Source organism: Lagenorhynchus albirostris, chromosome 13 (genome assembly GCF_949774975.1).
Source record: "Lagenorhynchus albirostris chromosome 13, mLagAlb1.1, whole genome shotgun sequence".
Taxonomy (NCBI): domain Eukaryota; kingdom Metazoa; phylum Chordata; class Mammalia; order Artiodactyla; family Delphinidae; genus Lagenorhynchus; species Lagenorhynchus albirostris.
This window is the reverse complement of record NC_083107.1, coordinates 57,805,288-57,830,259: the sequence shown is the minus strand read 5'-3', so window position 1 is coordinate 57,830,259 and position 24,972 is coordinate 57,805,288. Positions and strand designations below refer to the sequence as shown.

General features: G+C 41.2%; 1 protein-coding gene across 4 annotated transcripts in view; it reads left to right on the top strand.

Annotated features, from left to right (window-relative positions):
- Window positions 1-24,972, top strand: part of TMEM178A (transmembrane protein 178A) — a 247,738-nt gene that overhangs the window by 163,285 nt on the left and 59,481 nt on the right. Inside the window, exon 1 of one of the 4 annotated variants that reach the window (XM_060169893.1) lies at window positions 5,890-5,914. The exons of the other annotated variants lie outside the window; for them this stretch is intronic. The gene's annotated coding sequence lies outside the window, so the exon portion shown is untranslated. Of the gene's footprint in view, window positions 1-5,889; window positions 5,915-24,972 lie in introns of those variants that run through there. 4 annotated transcript variants of the gene reach the window in all.

Sequence of the window (24,972 nt, the reverse complement as noted above, 5' to 3'; positions counted from 1 at the left end):
ACTAAAACCTTTACCTTGAACATCAAGTGAAGTTAATGGGTCTTCTATTTTATTTTATTTTATTTTTAAAATTAATTATTTAAAAAATTTTGCATTTTATTTTATTTATTTTTTATACAGCAGGTTCTTATTAGCCATCAGTTTTATACACATCAGTGTATACATGTCAATCCCAATCGCCCAACTCATCACACCCCCACCCCCACCCCCCGCCGCTTCCCCCCTTGGTATCCATACGTTTGTTCTCTACATCTGTGTCTCTATTTCTGCCTTGCAAACAGGTTCATCTGTACCATTTTTCTAGGTTCCACATATATGCGTTAATATACTATATTTGTTTTTCTCTCTCTGACTTACTTCACTCTGTATGACAGTCTCTAGATCCATCCACATCTCTACAAATGACCCAATTTCGTTCCTTTTTATGGCTGAGTAATATTCCATTGTATATATGTACCACATCTTCTTTATCCATTCGTCTGTTGATGGGCATTTAGGTTGCTTCCATGACCTGGCTGTTGTAAATAGTGCTGCAATGAACACTGGGGTGCATGTGTCTTTTTGAATTATGGTTTTCTCTGGGTATATGCCCAGTAGTGGGATTGCTGGGTCATGTGGTAATTCTATTTTTAGTTTTTTAAGGAACCTCCATACTGTTCTCCATAGTAGCTGTATCAACTTACATTCCCACCAACCGTGCAAGAGGGTTCCCTTTTCTCCACATCCTCTCCAGCATTTGTTGTTTGTAGATTTTTCTGATGATGCCCATTCTAACTGGTGTGAGGTGATACCTCATTGTAGTTTTGATTTGCATTTCTCTAATAATTAGTGATGTTGAGCAGCTTTTTTTTTTTTTTTTTATGAGCAGCTTTTCATGTGCTTCTTAGCCATCTGTATGTCTTCTTTGGAGAAATGTCTATTTAGGTCTTCTGCCCATTTTTGGGTTGGGTTGTTTGTTTTCTAAATATTGACCTGCATGAGCTGTTTATATATTTTGGAGATTAATCCTTTGTGGATTCATTTGCAAATATTTTCTCCCATTCTGAGGGTTGTCTTTTTGTCTTGTTTATGGTTTCCTTTGCTGTGCAAAAGCTTTTAAGTTTCTTTAGGTCCCATTTGTTTATTTTTGTTTTTATTTCCATTACTCTAGGAGGTGGATCAAAAAAGATATTGCTGTGATTTATGTTAAATAGTGTTCCTCTTATGTTTTCCTCTAAGAGTTTTATAGTGTCTGGTCTTACATTTAGGCCTCTAATCCATTTTGAGTTTATTTTTGTGTATGGTGTTAGGGAGTGTTATAATTTCATTCTTTTACATGTAGCTGTCCAGTTTTCCCAGCACCACTTATTGAAGAGACTGTCTTTTCTCCACTGTATATCCTTGCCTACTTTGTCATAGATTAGTTGACCATAGGTGCGTGGGTTTACCTCTGGACTTTCTATCTTGTTCCATTGATCTATGTTTCTGTTTTTGTTCCAGTACCATATTGTCTTGATTACTGTAGCTTTGTAGTGTAGTCTGAAGTCAGGGAGTCTCATTCCTCCAACTCCGCTTTTTTCCCTCAAGACTGCTTTGGCTATTCGGGGTCTTTTGTGTCTCCATACAAATTTTAAGATTTTTTGTTCTAGTTCTGTAAAAAATGCCATTGGTAATTTGATAGGGATTGCATTGAATCTGTAGATTGCTTTGGGTAGTATAGTCATTTTGACAATGTTGATTCTTCCAATCCAACATGGTATATCTCTCCATCTGTTGGTATCATCTTTAATTTCTTTCATCAGTGTCTTATAGTTTTCTGCATACAGGTCTTTTGTCTCCCTAGGTAGGTTTATTCCTAGGTATTTTATTCTTTTTGTTGCAGTGGTAAATGGGAGTGTTTCCTTAATTTCTCTTTCAGATTTTTCATCATTAGTGTATAGGAATGCAAGAGATTTCTGTGCATTAATTTTGTATCCTGCAACTTTACCAAATTCATTGACTAGCTCTAGTAGTTTTCTGGTGGCATCTTTAGGATTCTCTATGTATAGTATCATGTCATCTGCAAACAGTGACAGTTTTACTTCTTCTTTTCCAATTTGTATTCCTTTTATTTCTTTTTCTTCTCTGATTGCCGTGGCTAGGACTTCTAAAACAATGTTGAATAATAGTGGTGAGAGTGGACATCCTTGTCTTGTTCCTGATTTTAGAGGAAATGCTTTCAGTTTTTCACCATTGAGAATGATGTTTGCTGTGGGTTTGTCGTATATGGCCTTTATTATGTTGAGGTAGGTTCCCTCTATGCCCACTTTCTGGAGAGTTTTTATCATAAATGGGTGTTGAATTTTGTCAAAAGCTTTTTCTGCATCTATTGAGATGATCATATGGTTTTTATTCTTCACTTTGTTAATAATGGTGTATCACATTGATTTGTGTATGTTGAAGAATCCTTGCATCCCTGGGATAAATCCCACTTGATCATGGTGTATGATCCTTTTAATGTGTTGTTGGATTCTGTTTGCTAGTATTTTGTTGAGGATTTTTGCATCTATATTCATCAGTGATACTGGTCTGTAATTTTCTTTTTTTGTAGTATCTTTTTCTGGTTTTGGTGTCAGGATGATGGTGGCCTCATAGAATGAGTTTGAGAGTGTTCTTTCCTCCGAAATTTTTTGCAAGAGTTTGAGAAGCATGGGTGTTAGCTCTTCTGTAAATGTTTCATAGAATTCACCTGTGAGGCCATCTGGGCCTAGACTTCTGTTGGTTGGAAGATTTTTAACCACAGTTTCAATTTCATGACTTGTGATTGGCCTGTTCATATTTTCTATTTCTTCCTGGTTCAGTCTTGGGAAGTTATACCTTTCTAAGAATTTGTCCATTTCTTCCAGGTTGTCCATTTTATTGGCATAGAGTTGTTTGTAGTAGTCTCTTAGGATGCTTTGTATTTCTGCAGCGTCTGTTGTAACTTCTTTTTCATTTTTAATTTTATTGATTTGAATCCTCTCCCTTTTTTTCTTGCCGAGTCTGGCTAATGGTTTATCAATTTTGTTTATCTTCTCAAAGAACTAGCTTTTAGTTTTATTGATCTTTGCTATTGTTTTCTTAGTTTCCATTTCATTTATTTCTGCTCTGATCTTTATGATTTCTTTCCTTCTGCTAACTTTGGGTTTTGTTTGTTCTTCTTTCTCTAGATCCTTTAGGTGTAAGTTTAGATTGTTTATTTGAGATTTTTTTGTTTCTTGAGGTAGGCTTGTATAGCTATAAACTTCCCTCTTAGAACTGCTTTTGCTGCATCCCATAGGCTTGGGATTGTCGTGTTTTCATTTGTCTCTAGGTATTTTTTGATTTCCTCTTTGATTTCTTCAGTGATCTCTTGGTTATTTAGTAATGTATTGTTTAGCCTCCATGTGTTTGTGTTTTTTACGTTTTTTCCCCTCTAATTCATTTCTAATCTCATAGTGTTGTGGTCAGAAAAGATGCTTGAAATGATTTCAATTTTCTTAAATGTACTGAGGCTTGATTTCGGACCCAAGATATGTTCTATCCTGGAGAATGTTCTGTGCGCACTTGAGAAGAAAGTGTAAACTGCTGTTTTTGGATGGAATGTCCTATAAATATCAATTAAATCTATCTGGTCTATTGTGTCATTTAAAGCTTCTGTTTCCTTATTTATTTTCATTTTGGATGATCTGTCCATTGGTGTAAGTGAGGTGTTAAAGTCCCCCACAATTATTGTGTTACTGTCGATTTCCTCTTTTATAGCTGTTAGCAGTTGCCTTATGTTGAGGTGCTCCTATGTTGGGTGCATATATATTTTTAATTGTTATATCTTCTTCTTGGATTGACCCCTTGATCGTTATGTAGTGTCCTTCCTTGTCTCTTGTAACATTCTTTATTTTACAGTCTATTTTATCTGATATGAGTATTGCTACTCCAGTTTTCTTTTGCTTTCCATATGCATGTAATATCTTTTTCCATCCCGTCACTTTCAGTCTGTATGTGTCCCTAGGTCTGAAGTGGGTCTCTTGTAGACAGCATATATATGGGTCTTATTTTTGTATCCATTCAGCAAGCCTGTGTCTTTTGTTTGGAGCATTTAATCCATTCACGTTTAAGGTGATTATCGATATGTATGTTCCTATGACCATTTTCTTAATTGTTTTGGGTTTGTTTTTGTAGGTCCTTTTCTTGTCTTGTGTTTCCCACTTAGAGAAGTTCCTTTAGCATTTGTTGTAGAGCTGGTTTGGTGGTGCTGAATTCTCTTAGCTTTTGCTTGTCTGTAAAGCTTTTGATTTCTCCATCGAATCTGAATGAGATCCTTGCTGGGTAGAGTAATCTTGGTTGTAGGTTCTTCCATTTCATCACTTTAAGTATATCATGCCACTCCCTCTGGCTTGTAGAGTTTCTACTGAGAAATCAGCTATTAACCTTATGGGAGTTCCCTTGTATGTTATTTGTCATTTTTCCCTTGCTGCTTTCAATAATTTTTCTTTGTCTTTAATTTTTGGCAATTTGATTACTATGTGTCTCAACGTGTTTCTCCTTGGGTTTATCCTGTATGGGACTCACTGCGCTTCCTGGACTTGGGTGGCTATTTCCTTTCCCATGTTAGGGAAGTTTTCGACTATAATCTCTTCAAATATTTTCTCGGGTCCTTGTCTCTCTCTTCTTCTTCTGGGACCCCTATAATGCGAATGTTGTTGCATTTAATGTTGTCCCAGAGGTCTCTTAGGCTGTCTTCATTTCTTTTCATTCTTTTTTCTTTATTCTGTTCCGCAGCAGTGAATTCCACCATTCTGTCTTCCAGGTCACTTATCTGTTCTTCTGCCTCAGTTATTCTGCTATTGATTCCTTTTAGTGTCGTTTTCATTTCAGTTATTGTATTGTTCATCTCTGTTTGTTTGTTCTTTAATTCTTCTGGGTCTTTGTTCAGCATTTCTTGCATCTTCTCGATCTTTGCCTCCATTCTTTTTCTGAGGTCCTGGGTCATCTTCAGTATCATTATTCTGAATTCTTTTTCTGGAAGGTTGCTTATCTCCACTTCATTTAGTTGTCTTTCTGGGGTTTTATCTTGTTCCTTCATCTGGTACATAGCCCTCTGCCTTTTCATCTTGTCTATCTTTCTGTGAATGTGGTTTTCGTTCCACAGGCTGCAGGATTGTAGTTCTTCTTGCTTCTGCTGTCTGCCCTCTGGTGGATGAGGCTATCTAAGAGGATTGTGCACGTTTCCTGATGGGACAGACTCTGGGTCTTCTATTTTAAAAATGAAAATTATTCTGGAAAGATTAGGGCTATCAAAAATACATAATTTAATGTAAATTACTTTAACCAGATTACTGCAAACTCTGGCAACAGGAGTGTTATTTTTAGGGAAGAGGGTGGGGAGTGGGCCATGAAGGTGATGTGAGGAGAGGCAAAATAGGTGAAGAGTCACAGCAATGGTCTTAGAGACTAACAAGGGAGCATGGAGCCTGGATATGGTCATTTCTATGTGGTGTTTACACATTTTCCCCTTGTGCTGGAGAGTGTGCAGGTATTTCCAATCTAGGCTGATCTAACCACCAGGGTGAATGTCAGGTGGCATTTAGGATCTGTCAGTTTCAGTTTTTGCTGCTGTAAATAATACCTGGTTAGGATTCTTGAACTGAAGATTAAAAACATGAGTGGGTTATTTGAAGACAACACAGTGTGCTTAGTAGAGTTGATTTAGTGTTCATTCAACTAGTCAACTCATTACACAGGTAGTTATGTTTAGCTCTTTCTCATCACACAAGGGCAAGACAAATTTTTCCTCCCTAACTCTCAGGGCTGAGTGCATATCTCTTCTGGGTGTCTTGATCCATTTTTCCCTTTTGTTCATGATTAAAGGTCTATGGACTCCTTCAGGAAGTTGTCTCAGAATTCCATTAGCATCACAGTTTCTAGACTTTCCTACCAGGTCAGTAACTTGTTAAAAGCTCACCTTCTGGTTCCTGAGATTTCTCTTTTGCTTTCTGCACATTTGGTCCTCATCCATTCTACTATCTCCTGTTTTTCCCACTATTTTCCTATTTTTATTTCATGTGTGTAGCTGGAAGGGGAGCTCCATATCTCCCAGGAGGGCTTGCTGTTGAAGAGGGAAATATCTGACTTCCCAGGAGCTTAAGGTTCTTCATATTCTTTTAAAACAAGCCCCAACATGGGACTTCCTGGGCGGTCCAGTGGTTAAGGCTCTGCGCTTCCACTGCAGGGGCCGGTGGGGCGGGGTGTGGGTTTAATCCCTGGTCAGGGAATTAAGATCCTGCATGCCAGTGGTGTGGCTGAAAAGAAAAGGAAAAAAACAAAAAAATGCAACCCATGGAAGGAGGAAAAGCCACTGAGCTTTGAAGACATTGGCAAACCTTTCAGGATCTGAGGCACTGCTGCCTTTAACCCTTTATTGCCACATCAATGATTCATTTTGTTGTTTTAAGGACCTCCCTTCCTTTGCTAGGGAGGTACTTTTGCATTTCACTCTAAGTTCCCTAGAAAGCTACAAATGTGAGCTTAATCTAGGTTGTTTGATGCAATTATAATTTTATCTGATGGTCTGGGTGATACGTTTAGAAAAGGAGTATCTGAGGGCTGGTCCTGGAGGTCCAGTTCTAGGTCCCTGGCTGAGTTCACAAGGAAAACACATCGCAAGGAGGACATATCTGATCTCTGGGAGCCAAAAGGACCCTAAGGTTACATTCTGCCTGAGAATGGCTGGCTGTGGCTCCCTGATGCTCTTCAGCTGTGGGCTGGGAAGGCATACTAGAATGAAGCTAAGAAAATCTGTGCTTTCTTGAGAGCTTCTTTTTTTAAAATTTTTTTTAAAAATTAAAAAAAAATTTTAATTGAAGTATAGTTGGTTTACAGTGTTGTGTTAGTTTCTGATGTACAGTAAGGTGATTCAGTTTTATATGTGTGTGTGTGTGTGTGTATATATATATATATATATATTCTTTTTCAGATTCTTTTCCATTATAGGTTATTACAAGATACTGAATATGGTTCCCTGTGCTATACAGTAGGACCTTTTTGTTTATCTGTTTTATATACAGTAGTGTGTATCTGTTAATCCCAAGCTCCTAATTTATCCCTCCCCCACTTCCCCTCTGGTAACCATAAGCTTGTTTTCTATGTCTGTGAGTCTGTTTCTGTTTTGTAAATAAGGTCATTTGTATCTTTTTTAGATTCCACATATAAGAGATATCCTATGACCTTTGTCTTGACACCTTCTTAAGGAAGGGGTGTAACAATATGGAGATTTGCATGTGTAATAAATTTTTATTAACTCTTATGTCAGTTTTCAGAGTACTTTGCAAATGCGAACTCCCAGCTCTCACTGTGCATGATTTTTCTCATTTATGGCTGGGCAAACAGAAGCATAAAGAGCAGCAATGACTGGTCTGAGATCACCGAGTTAGTGAAATAGGCAGAGCTCATAGACTAATTATCTCTTACTGCACCTCTTGCCCAGCCAGTCACCCTCACCCTTAGTCTTCCCTGACAGCTGCCATCCACAGCTCCTTAGGAAAAGGGAAATTCAAGCACAGATGAAGGAAAAGGAAATTGTTTCAGTCCAGTGTTCTCTTAACATTTAATTCAAACCTGTGCTGTTGGACTAGCAGCCCCCATGTGATTTAACATAGTGACGATTAAGTCTAAAGAGAAAAGTATATGTACAGTAAACTAACACTGATGCATTTTGGGGGAGAGAACTGCTGACTCGCGAAATACACATTTATTTCCACCACGTGGCTATAGTGACTGCTATTTGTTTCTTTCTGTTCACTCAGGGATTAAATTGAGTTTAAGCAGCCTGGAACAGTTTGATGCCTTCTCCTTTCAGCCATGGCAAGTGCCAGGTGGCCTGCCTCTAGAATCTGACATCCTGTTGGTGAGGATAGCGACCCACAACTGAGATCCTTTGGCTTTCTTTAGGCCCATCTACGAGAAATAAATCAGAATGATGCAGAGCTAAGAGCATGAACTTGGGCCACAAATGGTCTTAGGTCCGAATTCTGTCAGTAATGGTGTGACTGGGTCCTCTGTGAGAATTGTCTTTCAGGTCATGATTACATAGCATATGATAGGTGGGTAATAATAATGATAGTAGTAATAGTAATTGTTATTAAAGCAGCCACCATTAAATGAGTACTTACTACACACCAACCACTGTGCTAAGTGGTCTCAATCTTGACAACAGCAATGGGAAACGGGTACTGCTAATAAATGTATACTTAATGTCAGTTGCTCTTTTCCTTGACTAAGTAGGTATTTACTGAGCATTGGATACGTGCAGACATCATACTAGGTGTTGGTGATTTAGCATTAAATGGGTCGTGATACCACCTCTCAAGGAGTTCTTGTACTCTTGGGGGAATGGGGAAGAAGACAAAGGAAATACGAAATGATAAGGACTATCAGGGGGTATGATGGGAGCAAATGGAGGGGAGAATATGAAACAAAGTAGGAGTTAGGGAAGGTTGAACCTTCAGGGTTCTGTGGCTCAGGAGATTGCTGGACTGCTAAGGTCATGGACTTCTGAGTTCAAGTCCAGCGCCCTCTACTAATCCTTCCCTCCTAGATGAGTGTCATCACTAAGACAAGACTCTGGGAAGCTTCTTCCCAAGGAAAGGATTACTTTAAGGAAAAAAAACAAGAACCTTTACTGTGAAAGTTTTCAAATTCACAAAAACAGAGAGAACAGAATAATAGACTCTTTTACTCATCCTCCACATTCAGTAATCATCAACATTTTGCCACATAAGCTACGTGCAAAGGACACTTTTACTGGGGGGCTCTGCGGGTGATTCCGAAGAGACTATATAAATCCTTTGTCCATTTCCCCTTGTCCTATATCCATAAACTGGATCTTCTCTCCTCCCTCCGTTGTGAAGACACCCCTTGATTCTAACAGGAGAGTGAGTGTCGGGCCTGTGATCCAACCTCCATCACTGCTGGAATAGGACAGCCCCACATATATGCTGGAATAGCATCTCCTTTTAAACAAAGACAGGATTATTATTGCAGTAGTCAGATTTGCATTTTGCACATACGCACTTTTTTTTTAAACATCAGTCATAATGCCTGGTTTGGTGAACAATGCCTTAATCATCACATGGTCGGTGTAGTAAGACCATCTTTAGCAAATGGATTGGACACAATAGACATCTTGGTTAAGATGCTAGACCTCACTGGGTGACTATTGTCACCCACATCTATTATGTGGCAATCATCTGGTGAATGCTAGATCTGACTGTGAAAATAGATTTGCACTTTGTCTTTTTTTTTTCCTCCTTATTCTCCATCAGTCCCAGCCCCTGGAAAGGAGTCTGTCTCAGGCAGCATGCTCTGAGTAGCGATTTTGAAGGCAGGGGAAAGAAAAAACCAAAAACCAAAAATGAGTGCTTAGACTACTAACCCATGGAATTTATTTTGTGGTGCATATTTTCGATTACAAAAGAACTGATTGAGCTTATGAAACAAGACTAAGTCATATCTGGAAGGGAAATTCTCTCTAGCATTCAGTAAAGAGATTGATTGGGTTTACCAAAGTTAGAATAAGGCTGCTTTTGTTAAAAAGGAAGTGATTAGGTACAGGGGAAATCATTTTGGATTGTCAGATAAGAGTCTTAATTTCAACTCCCAGGTTCTGCTTTGATGAACCAGGCTATATTTGGCAAGGCACCTCACACCTCTGGTCTCAGTTTCCTTATCTGTAAAATACAGGTAAGGGTTTAATGATCTTCTTAGTCTCTGATATGTTGGGACTTTAAGAGGGTTTAATGCAATGCAGTGGTTAAAAGCAAGTCTTTAGGAGTTGGATAAAGTTGGGTTTCAGACCTATGTCAGCTGCCTGTTAGCTATGTGATCTTAAAAAATTCACTTAACCTTTCTGTTTTCCATCTTCACAGTTTGTAAAACTAGTACAGTAGTAATAGTTCAGCCAAGAACTATTAGATCAAATGTATTGTGCTTCACATAGTTCCTGGCACATTTAAACCCAATAAATGGGATTTCTTCCTATTGTGTGCTCTTGTTACCTAAATAATCAGAGATCCAGGAAGAAAAACAAAGCCCTCAACAAAATTTTACTGGAAAATGAAGCAAGATCCCTGTCCCCAGCTAGCAATATTTTCACCAGTACTTTGCTCTGATTCAGTGCTAGCATGCATGAAGATGCGTTATGAGCTCAGTGCCGTGTCTGTGGTTCATTTCTAATTTCATTCATTTAAACAACCAGCCAGCATTCACCCAGTGCCCTCTAGGTTCTTGGGATCCTACTGGCCTTGAGGATGAAAAGGCAAATGTACCGTCTTCCTGCTATCACGGGGCTTACAGTAGAGAGGGCAGAGGTAGACCTAAGCAATATTATCGCATTACTTTCTTCACCAGCTCTTTCTTTCTTTGTGCTTTCTGGAAATTCTTTCAGATTTGGAACTCAGAGGCCGATGCCCATTTTAAGTTTGCCTTAAAGTCAGATTTCTCTGTGATCTGAAGTTCAGATGCCTCACTGGGTATCTTCTCAAACCACATAACTTCAGATTCTCTGTGTTGAAGTCTGTTATCGGTTCAGTTCTTCTCTTTCTAAAAAGAGTTAAGAATATTTGAAACAAACTGGGAAAGTGTCCAGGTGTTTGTACAGCTATTTGAAACAAACAAGCAAACAAAACAAGAAGAGTGAGTAGCCCGGTTCCACTTTAAAAAATAATAACCTTAGTTAACTTCTGCTGAGTCCTCTTTATAATATAAACAGGCAGTGCTCGAAGCAATTTGTATATAATCATTTATTAATCCTCACAACAGCCGTGGTAAATAGATTCGAGGATAATTCCCGTTTTGCTGGTGAGAAAAACTGAGGGACAGACAGGTTGAGTCAGTTGCTAGTCAGACAACTAGTATGTGGCTAAATGGGGATTTAATCTTACCGTCTGACCCCAGAACGAGGCACATATCCAGTGGTTTCTGAATGGCACAAGATACTTGTAATAATTTTCTATTGTTTTATTAAATATTGAGCTCAAGAAAATTAAATCACAGGGGACTGCAAATATAATTCAAACTTTTATTAAATGTCAGAATATCAGATATTTGGATGCACTTTACTTCTGGGCAGTGATCCCGGTTTGAAGCATATATTTAAGTATTTGCTGCTGTGATTATTGCATTGATTTATAGTGGCAAATCAGATTACACAGTGAGGAGGATTAAGTTACTGACACACACTTTGGGGAGGACACCTTTTGATCTTGGTTTGGGAGTTCAGATGTTCCCTTATAAGGAGCAGGCCTTCTCCTTGTCTATTTCCTTTGAACTATCTGCTCTATGGAGAGAGTTGTCATTTAACTTGAACTTGTGAGTTCTGAAAGGGACACTTATTCTTCTTCCTTCTGCAAGATGCATGCCACCAGAAATAAATGCTCTTGGTTTGTAAGTTTAGAGCTGCTATCATAACCACTTTTTGTTTAGTTTGGAAAACTCCAATCTGCTACCTACTCCATCTCCTTTTTTCTTCCTAAAAGTTCTTTCAAACATAATTCTTTTAGTGGAATAAAAGATTTTTTTTCTGTCTTAATATACTATAAATAGTCATCTTTTTTTTTAAATTGGGGTATAGTTGCTTTACAATGTTGTGTTTCTGCTGTACAACGAAGTGAATCAGCTCTATGTATAACTATATCCCCTCCCTCTTGGACCTCCCTCCCCACCCCCCATCCCACCCATCTAGGTCACCACAGAGCACCGAGCTGAGCTCCCTGTGCTATACAGCAGGTTCCCACCAGCTATCTACTTTACACATGGTAATGGATATATGTCAATCCCAATCTCCCAATTCATCTCCCGTCTCCTCCCCCCAACCCATGTCTACATGTCTGTTCTCTACGTCTGTGTCTCTATTCCTGCAAATAGGTTCATCTGTACCATTTTTCTAGATTCCACATATATGCGTTAATATACGATATTCGTTTTTCTCTTTCTGACTCACTTCACTCTGTATGACAGACTCTAGGTCCATCCATGTCTCTACAAATGACCCAGTTTCGTTCCTTTTTATGGCTAATATTCCATATTATATATATGTACCACATCTTCTTTATCCATTCATCTGTCAGTGGACACTTAGGTTGCTTCCATGTCCTGGCTATTGTAAATAGAGCTGCAATGACCATTGTGGTACATGACTCTTTTTTTTTTTTTTTTTTTGCTGATTCACTTTTTTTTTAACATCTTTATTGGAGTATAATTGCTTTACAATGGTGTGTTAGTTTCTGCTTTATAAGAAAGTGAATCAGCTATACATATACATATATCCCCATATCTCTTCCCTCTTGCGTCTCCCTCCCTCCCACCCTTCCTATCCCACCCCTCTAGGTGCTCACAAAGCACAGAGCTGATCTCCCTGTGCTATGTGGCTGCTTCCCACTAGCTATCTATTTTACATTTGGTAGTGTATATATGTCCATGCCTCTCTCTCACTTCATCCCAGCTTAACCTTCCCCCTCCCTGTGTCCTCAAGTCCATTCTCTACATCTGCTTCTTTATTCCTGTCCTGCTCCTAGGTTCATCAGAACCATTTTTTTTTTTAGATTCCATATATATGTGTTAGCATATGGTATTTGTTTTTCTCTTTCTGACTTACTTCACTCTGTATGACAGACTCTAGGTCCATCCACCTCACTACAAATAACTCCATTTCTTTTTATGGCTGAGTAATACTCCATTGTATATATGTGCCACATCTTCTTTATCCATTCATCTGTCGATGGACACTTAGGTTGCTTCCATGACCTGGCTATTGTAAATAGAGCTACAGTGAACATTGTGGTACATGACTCTTTTTGAATTATGGTTTTCTCAGTAGTGGGATTGCTGGGTCATATGGTAGCTCTACTTTTAGTTTTTTAAGGAACCTCCATACTGTTCTCCATAGTGGCTGTATCAATTTCCATTCCCACCAACAGTGCAAGAGGGTTCCCTTTTTCCACACCCTCTCCAGCGTTTATTGTTTGTAGATTTTTTGATGATGACCATTCTGACCGGTGTGAGGTGATACCACATTGTAGTTTGATTTGCATTTCTCTAATGATTAGTGATGTTGAGCATCTTTTCATGTGCCTCTTGGTCACCTGTATGTCTTCTTTGGAGAAAATGTCTATTTAGGTGTTCTGCCCATTTTTTGATTGGGCTGTTTGGGTTTTTTTGATACTGAGTTGCATGAGCTGTTTATATATTTTGGAGATTAATCCTTTGTCAGTTACTTCGTTTACAAATATTTCCCCCCATTCTGAGGGTTGTCTTTTACAGCTACACGTAAAAGAATGAAATTAGAACACTCCCTAACACCATACACAAAAATAAACTCAAAATGGATTAGAGACCTAAATGTAAGACCAGACACTATAAAACTCTTAGAGGAAAACATAGGAAGAACACTCTTTGACATAAATCCCAGCAGGATCTTTTTTGACCCACCTCCTAGAGTAATGGAAATAAAACCCAAAATAAACAAATGGGACCTAAAGAAACTGCGATAGTCATCTTTTAAGTCTGCATCTCCTCCAAGAGGCATCTAGATCACTTGCTTCTTGGACCGTCTTTATTCCTCTGACTTCACCCTCCATAACTCCTGAAAGCTGGCCTTAAAAATGGCCCTAATTCCAACTTCCTTTCCACCTCAGTTCCAGAATCAATCCTGGCAGGAAGTGTATCAGTCTCACCTCTGGGATTAGTTCACATTCCCGGCCTGGGCACCCAGTGACACGGTGGGCCCCATGCTCTTCCTCGTCACCCAATCCTGATAGCAGCCTCTTACCTGACATTGCAGTTGAGCCTGCCCTAAGACTCTCTTGCTACTGTGTTCCTCCCTTTGGGCTGAAACTCTGCATATCCACAAACTGTGAACTGTGCCTGACCTCATTATGCCCTTGGATAATTATGCCTCGAGACTGAGTCTGACTCTCTCCGCCCAGAGCCAAGGGCAAAGCATAAGCTGGGAATGCTGGGCTGAACGCTCTGGTGGCCTGTGGGGGCAGTTATAGGAGTGAGTGCCGAGGATAGGCTCAAGGGGCCGCGATGCCCGAGATTCTAGAAAAGGACTTGAAGCATCGCTAAACGAGGAAGGAGAAACATCATGAGCTTAGAGTTGAAGGGGTACATTATTGTACAAAAGAACAGGTGGACAGAGGTGCCCAGACTGAAACTGGGGCTGAAATGAACGGTTGGCTAGCACAGAGGCCAGGCAGGGCACTAGGTGAGGGATGGTGGTAGAAAGGACGGGTCCTGTGGGCCCTGTGACCCTTTTGTATGGCAGGGAGTGTACCTGTCAGGATGGGCTCAGGACCTTCAATTGTGCAGCTGGCCTGGCGTGTACTCTGGTTCAGGACGCCCATTCCTGCCTGCTCTTGGCTGCCAAGGCCTCAGCAAGCCTCCTGCCTGCCCGAGTCTGGGCTCTGTCCCATTTTCAGTTTAATAGAATTGATGTTACTCAGCGCTCCCAGGACACATGGCATTGCCCTGTTTGGCTCTGGTCCTGATTTCAACAGAAGGGGAAAAGAAAAGAGGGCTGCCAACAAGGCCATTTCCTTCAACTCTAAGTCCCACTGTGCCCCCGGCTTCTTATGAGTGACAAGCCTGAAGGATTCTGAGTAGCATTTTTCAATTAAAGTGTTTCATTTTATGTTTGTCTATCATAGAACATAAATAGTGGAGGGAAGAGATCATCTCTAATTAAAGTCAGCAAGTGTTTATCAAATGTCTATTAGTTATTGGTCTTACTTGTATCCCTAACCTTGTTATAAAAGTCACAGAGGCAAAAATAATATAAAATATGGTTCTAGACTTCAGGGGCTTACCCAGAAATCATTATGAATTAAAGTCTTTAATGTATATAGAAGTATAACTACTATCACAATATGATTTATGGGTTTAGATATACCATGACTCAAATTATACCAACCAAAAAGAAACCACACAGAGAAACTTTGTTGTAATCTTGCTTTCTAGCACCAGTCTCTAAAGGAATTCTAACTTTAAGCCCCAAAGTTCCAAGAGTCCCTTTGTTATAACTAGTAATAAAATCTCTCTCTCTCTCTCTCTCTCTCTCTTTCTCTCTCTCTCTCTCTCTCTCTCTCTCTCTCTCTCTCTCTCTCTCTCTCTCTCTCTCTCTCTCTCTCTCACACACACACACACACACACACACACACACACACACACACTTCCACCTTGCAATGTTACTAGCAAGTCAGATCAGCCATAACGCTGGCCAGTGAATAGCTCCTGGCTGGCTGGCTGATCAGCCCATACATTGTTTGGCAAATTGGATCAAGCCACAGAAAAGTAGCCTCAGATAAAGTGAGCGATTTAACATAATTTACTTTCTCATAGTGGGAGGCTCTGTTTAATTTTCACACCCCTGTGTCTGATGTCTTTTCATGAAATATAGTAGTCTACTTCTCAAAACTTCCCTGCTGGTGAAAAGCATGCATTTATTTTTTAAAATACATTCTTAATTTCTGGTCCATAGGAATAAACCATGCCTCTGGGATAGAAATGCATTGCATGGATACACTTTGTGAAGGTAAACACACAGAGGCATCCTACTTTCTGTTAATTAACGATAGTGATGCCAAGTTTTTATAGGAAACCAATTTTGCTTTTAAACACCAGGGAGATCTTTGAGCGTAAGAAACATTTCAATTTAGGAAAACTGTAGCATGCCCCAAAGTCCAAATGTAGCAGGTGAATTACAGTTGGTATAGAAAATTAGATGCATCAGGAATTGTTCCATGAATGTTCAGTAAATACAACTGGACCACTGAAGGCATTTTCTCAAAGCTGAAGACAACTCCAAAAGTTGGGATTTGTTCCAGCATTTTCCCAAGAGTTGGAGTTCACATGCATGGACTGGGACTGTGGGAGCTGAGAAAGGCCGTAGTAGTGAACAGCCCACTGGGTAGAACCATGCCTTGGGCGGGCCAGGGCTTTGCCAGACTGATGAAGCGTGGATATTCCTTGTCTCCAAATGGAGACCAAGTCTGACCTTTTTGGAGGATGGGAGTTTCAGCTTCCTCTTGTTTCTATTCATTAGGAAGTTATTTATGAATGTCCACTAACTGTGACATGACCTCCTTGGTGTATTTAAAGCAACCCTAGGCTGGTGTTGTCAAAAGTTTCATTGTACACACAGATGCTGCAAGTCAGCAGGAGCGCAGAGTTTGACAGGGTGAGTGGCAAACGATGCGAGGGCTGAGTCACTGCAGAGCATGCCACACGACCCCTCTCATGTAATGGGTTCTATTCTCGTGCCCTTACTGACTGCCCCATCTAGACTCGTCTGCCTTGGACTCTGCACCATTGTCTGCCTGGAAGCATAGTTGGTGATAAAGAATGGTGAAAGTGAGGACAGTTACTTAAAGTGGAAACCCCCAAGTCTAGGTCCTCTGAGCCCCCATAAAGGTGTCTGCACTTTGACTTCCAGGAATCAGTTCTATAGAAATACTCAAACAAGTGTCTACAAGTCCATCCGCAATGAAGACACGTACAAGAATGACAAATTGGAAACAACCTAAATGGGAGGGGGGCCATCAATTATGGTATTATTTATGCAATGGAATATTATGTAGCTGTGAAAACAGCCAAGCAGCTTTATGTGAATAAAGCTGCCCACTGTAGATTGCTGAGGAAAAAACTATCTGTCTAATCTATCTATCTGTCTATCTATCTATCATGATCCCATTTCTGTGTTTAAAAAATTATGTGTGTGTAGCAGTGCTGCCCTGGGGGACTGGAATTGGGAAAGCTGAGGGAAGGATCATCACTTTGGCTTTCTACATTTCTGTTTTACTGGGAAGTTTGCAGTTAACATGTATTACTTTTGTAACTAAATATATATTTGCAAAAAGGAGATTAAATAATTTAAAAGCTTTTCAGTCAAGATGCCCAGAGTAATCCTGGGATTACACAGTAGCCAAAAAGAATAAATCCATAATTATAAACAGAGGTTCCATCATTGCTCCAGGCTCTTGAATGAAGCATTTCATCCGAGTGTATTTCTAGGAATATGTGTTCTGTCTTTTAAGAGAAGGTGCAACTATAAGTCCAAGTTGTTTATTGGCCTGACCCCTTTGTTCTAACAGCTTAGTGATACTATTAATAACATTCATTATTCATTTCCTATTTTATGGTTTACAAAGCACTTTTCACGTCTTGAATAATACAACAAAGCTGTGAAGGGGTACTAGTATCGTTGTTTTCAGAAAAAGTAATTGGGGTTCAGGGAAATTTGGAGATATGCTCTAAATCACACAATTAGGGTAGAACTGCAGTAGGAGTCAAATAGGGATTCTATCCCCAGTTAGCCATTAATTCTAGAAGTCACTGTTTTTCTAGGTCTCAGATTCCTCAACTATGCAACTGGGACGGTGAAGTTCTCCAAGTATAAAAGTATACAATTGTTTAAGTGAAACCAAGTAGATCCTTCCTATCTAACACCCTGCAATTAACTTTGGGACAATTCTATGGATGTGTTTAAAGATACATTGTAAAGACATGGCAGTCATTCTTTCTATTAGCATAATTAGGTGTGAAGTTAAAGGCTGTATATTTGTGAAGTGATTCAAAGGACAAATTATTGCAGATTGGTTGGAAGGAACCCAAGGTGATATGGTCACATCCCTGCCATGACCCTCCATCCCAGGTGGCACAGATGGTCCTGGCCCACCAGAGGTGAATTGTAGTTCTTCTTTCCTGGCCTTGGTAATTCCAGCTACTTACATAAGCATTCCACGTGAATTAGAGTCGAGAGATGGTTTTATACAGGTCTAGTTGGTACATGGTAGTTCTAAATAACTGTTTGCTAGTAACTGGATTTGCAGTGTAGATATTTGGCAATGGGTCATAAAAGAAATGTACTTTTCCTATGACTGAACTATTGGTCTTATTAGTACCATCTCCCAAGTAACCGATTCCTAATCTTTTCACTAATCAACACAATTTTCATGAACCTACCGCCATAAGGCTGTGTTTTTGTTTTGTTTTGTTTTTTGCGGTACGCGGGCCTCTCACTGTTGTGGCCTCTCCCATTGCGGAGCACAGGCTCCGGACGCGCAGGCTCAGCGGCCATGGCTCACGGGCTCAGCCGCTCTGCGGCATGTGGGATCTTCCCGGACCGGGGCACGAACCCGTGTCCCCTGCATCGGCAGGCGGACTCTCAACCACTGCGTCACCAGGGAAGCCTGGGCTGTGTTTTAAGACATAGCTTTTTGTTTTTATTCAGGAATGATGAGGACAATAGATCAAGAGATGACTGTCATTGAAAAATTAGTTTGTTACTCACAGTTCCCAAGGGGAGGGGCTCCGCCATGCCTGGGGGAGGGGGAGGAGAATGCGGGGAAGCGGCGGAAACAGTCAGGAGGCGGAAGGACCAAGGGGAAAACAACGGCAAGATCCCTCTTTGTGGTTTCCGCGGGGAGAAGCAGGTGAGGCAGGGTAAACAAGTTTAGGATTGACTAGTTTGAATAACTCCAATGGGTTCTGGGATATAAGGGCTGTCTCTGGCTCTTTGGTACCCTGGCCCTGGTGTGATTAGGGCAGGGGGACAGTGGCTCAGCGTGCAGAAGCCCAATAAAGGCGGTGGTTAGGCTCCCACGGCTCTGAGTGGGTTGGTTTGCATATGAAAGGCGTGCTCCTGGCCCGGTCCTTAATTCTCTCTGGAATTGGCTGGCCCTGGGAGAGGCAGTCTCTCCAGGGTCAACAAGACCCCAGGTGTCCAAGCTGCAGAATAAAAAGGCATGCTACAAGGCTGATCTAAATTAGGGCAGCCTTAGAAGGAAGCAAAGAATTGTCAAGCAGCGGTGCTAATAAAAATTGGGCATATAACCTATCATTCTGTATAATATTATGTGTACTGACATAGCACACTTTCATCGTGGATCACTGGTTTGGCATTAGTAAGTCTGGGAAAGGCTTGTATGTGTTTTCTTCCAAGAGCACTAGATCACTTTGTCCTATGAGCTAGTTTATTTCTTCAGTTCTCCAGCAATGAAGCTGTACAATTAACAGGTGGCGGTGGGTTCTTAGTGGTGGGATTTTCTAGCCCCTCCCACCTCACCCCCTATACATACACACATTATTAACTTATATATATTGAGGTAGTACATACTTACAAATATGTGTGAGTGCAAGCTGACATATATACATACCTTTAATCAAGGTATAGGAAGACAAAACATAAACCTTAATTTAAGTACTATGGACTTTCAACAAAAAAGCATCTTAAAGTTGAACAGGATTTATCACATTATTGCCCCTCCACTCCCAACACCTGCCCCTTCCCTTGTCTAGTTAGAGATCTCTGAACAACGTACAAGTAAGCACACATCTTTCATTTTTTCAGGAATGACTTATGTAAAGACATCATCAGGATCAATAGATTTGTGTGCTGCTGTAATGTATGATGCCCTTGAGCAAGCCTACTTAAAAAATTAGCCCACATGTATTATTGAACACTGGTCTTATTTTTACATGTGAATGATGAGTGCCATTTGACTCTGTCCTCTTCTACACACACCCACGGGGCAGGCACACCCTCTTGAACACCAGTGAGACGGGGCGAGCCACTGGCTTCTACAGAGCACCACTGGCCTGTGTTCTGAGAATTTTCTCCCCTGTAGGTCTGGCAAGACAATGCTTATACACAAACATGTTTTATACCCATTTGCTGGTCCAGCCAGAGAAGCGACGGGGCCGGGGTAGGGTGGTTTCTGAGCCAGAAGCTCTCTCTGTTGGAAGGTCCAGCTTATTAACCTCTTAGAGGTAACTAATTCCTTTCTTTCATGACCTCGCTCATGGCTGCACAGCCACCTTCCTCTAAACCCTTGCTCAAATCTCCTCTCAAGATGGTGCCAATCAGACACATGTAACCCAGTTTCTAATAACCAACCTAATGCGCTTTTCCTCTTGTCATAACATCATTAACAAGGGAACTAAGCCCCAATGCAGCAGTGACTGGGGCAGACCTTCTGCGCTTTACGTCTACACCCCAACTGTATTCTTCACACCCTTCACTGTTACGGTGCTAAGAATATAAACATTCTTCAGTGTCTCCTTCCTTTTCTTTTGTATGTTTGCTTTTGGCTGTTTCTCCATGAAGTATTCATGACCTGTCCACATTCCCCTGGATTTATTAACTTAGCTCCTTTTATATCTACTAGTTAACCTTGATGTCTTTCCTTCCTCCTGTACAACAAATTCCTCCTCTGGATCAACACTCCTCATTCAGTACACGCCTGCCTTATAAGTAACTCTCAAGATACTTGGGTCCTTTTTCAGAGTCCATGTTCACAGTTCAAAGCAACCTCTAGGGCTTTGATAACTTGGTTCAGGTAATCAGGGCAATAGCTACATATGCTCCATTGTTTTAGATTCTTGTCAGGTGGAAATCCATTCTGACTACATTCAAAGTGAAGGTGAAAAGAATAATCTTTCCAGCTGTTGGATACAGGAAAGAGCTCATTGCTCTGCACAGATCTTTAGAGCTCACCCTATGCATCTTTCCTGTGACTGTAGTGGACACATCGTTGGCGCTCAGGTTTCTCTGTTGCTTCCTGGAGCGTCCACCCACAGTCATTCTCCAACCTTTCCCATTCCTGGATGGCAGGCAGAGCAGCACCTCGGGCGAAGGAGTGAGTGCTCAGCTGAAATAAATGCCTGGAGAAGAAGGATGCCTGCGGTGCAGGAGGGTTGGCCAAGGCATTCACTCTCCAGCTGTTAGGAATTTTAATTGTCATGTCTGTTGGAATTCAGTAGAACCTTGGACCATGATCAAAGGGGGAACAGGGTCAGGGAGGAGGGGAAGTAGTGGAGAATTGCGGGCTACCGTCCTACAAAGAAAGCATTTTAACAAGTATTAGTTTCCAATTGCTGTTATAACGAATTACCACCACCTTAAGGACTTAAGACAGTTTATTACCTAACAGTTGTGTAGGTCAGAAGTCCAAAGTTAGTCTCACCTGGCTAAAGCCAAGGCATCAGCGGGGCTGCATTCCTGTCTAAAAGCTCTAGGGGAGAATCTGTTTCCTTGTCTTTTCCAGAGGTTTCCTGCATTCCTTGACTTGCGGTCTACTTCCTCTATCTTCAACGCCAGCAACAATGCATCTCTCTAACACTTTTTCCATTTTACACGTCTCTCTGACGGTACCCAGGAAATGTTCTCTGGTTTTAGGAATGCGTGTGATTAGATTGGACCCACTGGAGTAATCCAGGATAAACTCCCCATTTCAAGACGCTTAATCACATCTGCCATGTCCCTTTTGCCATGTAAGGTAACACGTTCATAGGTCCCCGGGGTGGAGTGGGCAGGTTATTCTATCCTACCACACCACGAAGTCGATATCCTCCCTGAGACAGAAAAAAGAAGTTTCTACCTTTAGACCTACCTTCTTTGTCTCCCTCAGATCTAATGGGACAGCCATAGATCTTTAAAAATTCTCTATTTGACATCAAATAAGTGATAAGTGAAATTTTATTATAGGCAAGCAATAATAATATTATCAGTTCCATCACAATTTTTCTTTATTCAAATTACTACTTTAAGGTTTAGGGGTAACTTTCATTTCTCCTTCTCCATGTCTCTCCTTCACACATCCAGTAGCTTCCTCTGCCTTCAAGAAACTTTAATCTTCCTGACCTCCCTAGCTGTAGAATGATTCCCTCCTGCCTTTGACTGCCAAAGTTCTCCAAAAATTAATCAGCGCGTTACCGTTTTTTCCTTCACCTTCTATCCACCCCTCAGACCTCAGAAGTTTGGCTCCTGCCTTAACTCCTCAACGGATGATGACCTGCCAAAGGCCCCAGGTATTATGTCACTGAGACACTTTCTCACTTTTCTATCTGCTATTGGATATTCCCATGATTCTCAACACCGTTGACCAGGCCTTTCTTGAAACTCCCCGTCCCTGGCTTGTGTGGCTCTCCTGAGTCACTCACACCATGCTGCCAGACCCTGGTCCCTCGTCCTCCACCCAGCCCTCGCCTCCAGACACGACCTCTGCTCTTCTTCTCTACCCAGACTCCCACAGATACCCGCCGAGTCTACTTTTCTAACTATTTGGTGGACATTTCTACACAGGTATCCTTCTGCCCTCTCAAACCCAAATGACCAGAGCTTAAATCTCCAAATCTCTTCTCCTTCCTGATTTATGGACCGACTTGCTTATATAAAGGTTTTTCATTCACTTTAGTCAACAGATCCATCATGATCCTAATTGTCTTGTCTTGAATTCCAGCATTGGTGTGGGACTTCTTTTATCCCATTTGGTTGACTTATTCTTTTTTTGTGTGTGTGGTACACGGGCCTCTCACTGTTGCGACCCCTCCCGCTGTGGAGCACAGGCTCCAGACGCACAGGCCCAGCCCCTCCGCGGCATGTGGGATCTTCCCGGACCAGGGCACGAACCTGCGTCCCCTGCATCGGCAGGCGGACTCTCAACCACTGCGCCACCAGGGAAGCCCAGACTTATCTATTTTTATTCATAATGTTTCTGGCATCTCTTCCTTTGCTTCCAGTGCTGCCCTCGTGATTCTCACCACCATGGCCTGGGTGATCTGAAGTCCTTCTCAGCACTTACTTTACCACCACTGCTAGATTAATTCCTAATCTCTCTTCTTCCATCATGTCATTCTTCCTTTCTTCATTTCCTATTGTTTAAACCCTCTGCTGTCTGAATCTAATCAATATTTCCAAGTTTATCAAACTGTTCATGACAAAAATTCTAGGAGGACCAGGGTGTTCACTATCCCATGAACATACCTTGTTCATTACTATCTCTGGGTTCACATGGTTTTCCATTCCTGAAATACTATCTCCTTCACCACCTGTTTACTCTCATAGATCTTTTGAAGCTCAAGTACCAATCTCCCCATCAATACTTCTTTGGCCGTCTCCATTTTTAAGATTTCTCCTTCCTCTGAACGTATTAACATTTGCAGAGCACATGGCAAATCAGCAGAGAACTTCCATAAGGTCCAATCATCCACCCACTCATCTTCCCGCAACTGTCACCATGTCCTCATTTCTTTCCACTGTTACTATGGATGAACTCTGCAGGTACCTACCTAAGACAAGCTCTCCATTCATCTACCAGATCCCACTCCAGTATTTCTGCTTCTCTTTTCTGTATCAATTTCTCCATCCCTCCTGGATCATTTCCATCAGTACATAAGCACGCTGTTATCTTCTTATCTTCAAACAAACAAACAAACCTCTCTTAATCCCACTCCTGCCTCTAGCTATTCATTTTTTCTCCTTCCCTTTACAGCAAAACTCCTTTGAAAAAGTGATCTATCTGCACTGCTCTAACCTCTCTCTTCCTATTCTGTCTGGAACGCATTCTAGTTGAGCTTACATCCCCAACAGTCTGCTGAAAATGCTCTTATTAAGGTCACCAAGGACCTCCTCTTTGCTAAATCCAGTGGTCACTTCTCATTTCCCATCTTGCTTGACCAATCAGAAACGTTGTGACCTTGATGACTCTTCTATTTGAAACACCTTCTTCACTTGGTGTTCCAGACCCACCCTCTCCTGTCTCTCTGTCCATGCCCCTCCAGTCTCCTTTGCTAGTTCTTACTCAACTCATCATGCTTCTCAACTTGTAGCAGATTTCCATGTCTCAGTCCTTGGCCCTTTTTTCTTTTCTATCAACACTCACTCCCTGGGTGACATCATCCAGTCTCATGGTTTAAAGTACCATCTATATGTGGATTCTGTTGGCTCTCAAATGTATCTCTTTGCCTGAACCCCTTCCCCAAGCCCTAGATGTGTGTTTCCAATTGCTCACTCAGCATCTCCACTTAGAGATCTAATAGGCATCTCAATTTAGTGCATCCCAAACCTAGCTCTTGAGAGCGTCACTGCTCCAACCTACACTTCCCATAGTCTCCCCGTGTCCACTGATGACAACTCCGCCCAGTCCCTTTCTTTCTCTCTTACCATCAGCAAATCCTGTGGGCACTACTCTCAATATCTATCTGGAATCCAACCACTCATTGTCATTCTACTCTTATCACCTGGTCTAAAACACTGTCCTCTCTGTAATGATACAAATAACAGATAAGAGTGCAGGCCCTGGAGTCATAGCATGCAGGGTTCAGTCCTGGCTCTGCCACTTACTAAGGGTCTGACCTTGGGCAAGTTATTTACCCTTTCTGTGCTTCAGTTTCCTCATTTATAAAATAAGGATGATGATGATGATGATGATGATGATGAGGAGGAGGAGGAGGAGGAGGAGGATAACTGTTACAAGGATTAAGTGAAAAACCATATAAAGTGCTTAGAACAATGCCTGGCAAATGGTATGTGATCAACAAATGTCAGATCCATACTATTATTCTATAAATCCATAAAAGCTCCATGACTGTAGGTGGGAAGTAGTAGGCAGGAAGATCAGGGAAACCGTGGAAATCGCCATTCTCCTAAGAATAAGCCATCTAGATCTTTAAATACCCAAACCCGTGCTGAACCAGGCTGGGGGATAATTGTTCGCACCAACTCTGACCTGTGCCTACCACTTGATATGCTGCTTATTTTGTGCAGTTTTTACCTACTGATTTATAGAATAATAGTACATAGCTAGCATTTCTTTTTTTTTTAATTTATGCTAACCATCTTTTTAAAAATTAATTTATTTTTGGCTGCGTCGGGTCTTTGTTGCTGTGCGTGGGCTTTCTCTAGTTGTGGCGAGTGGGGGCTTCTCATTTCCATGGCTTCTGTTGTTGCGGAGCACGGGCTCTAGGCACGCGGGCTTCAGTAGTTGTGGCTTGTGGGCTCTAGAACACAGGCTCAGTAGTTGTGGCGCACGGGCTTAGCTGCTCCGCAGCGTGTGGGATTTTCCTGGACCAGGGCTCAAAACAGTGTCCCCTGCATTGGCAGGCAGATTCTTACCCACTGCACCACCAGGAAAGTCCCTCTAAAATTTCTTTCTTTTTAAAAAA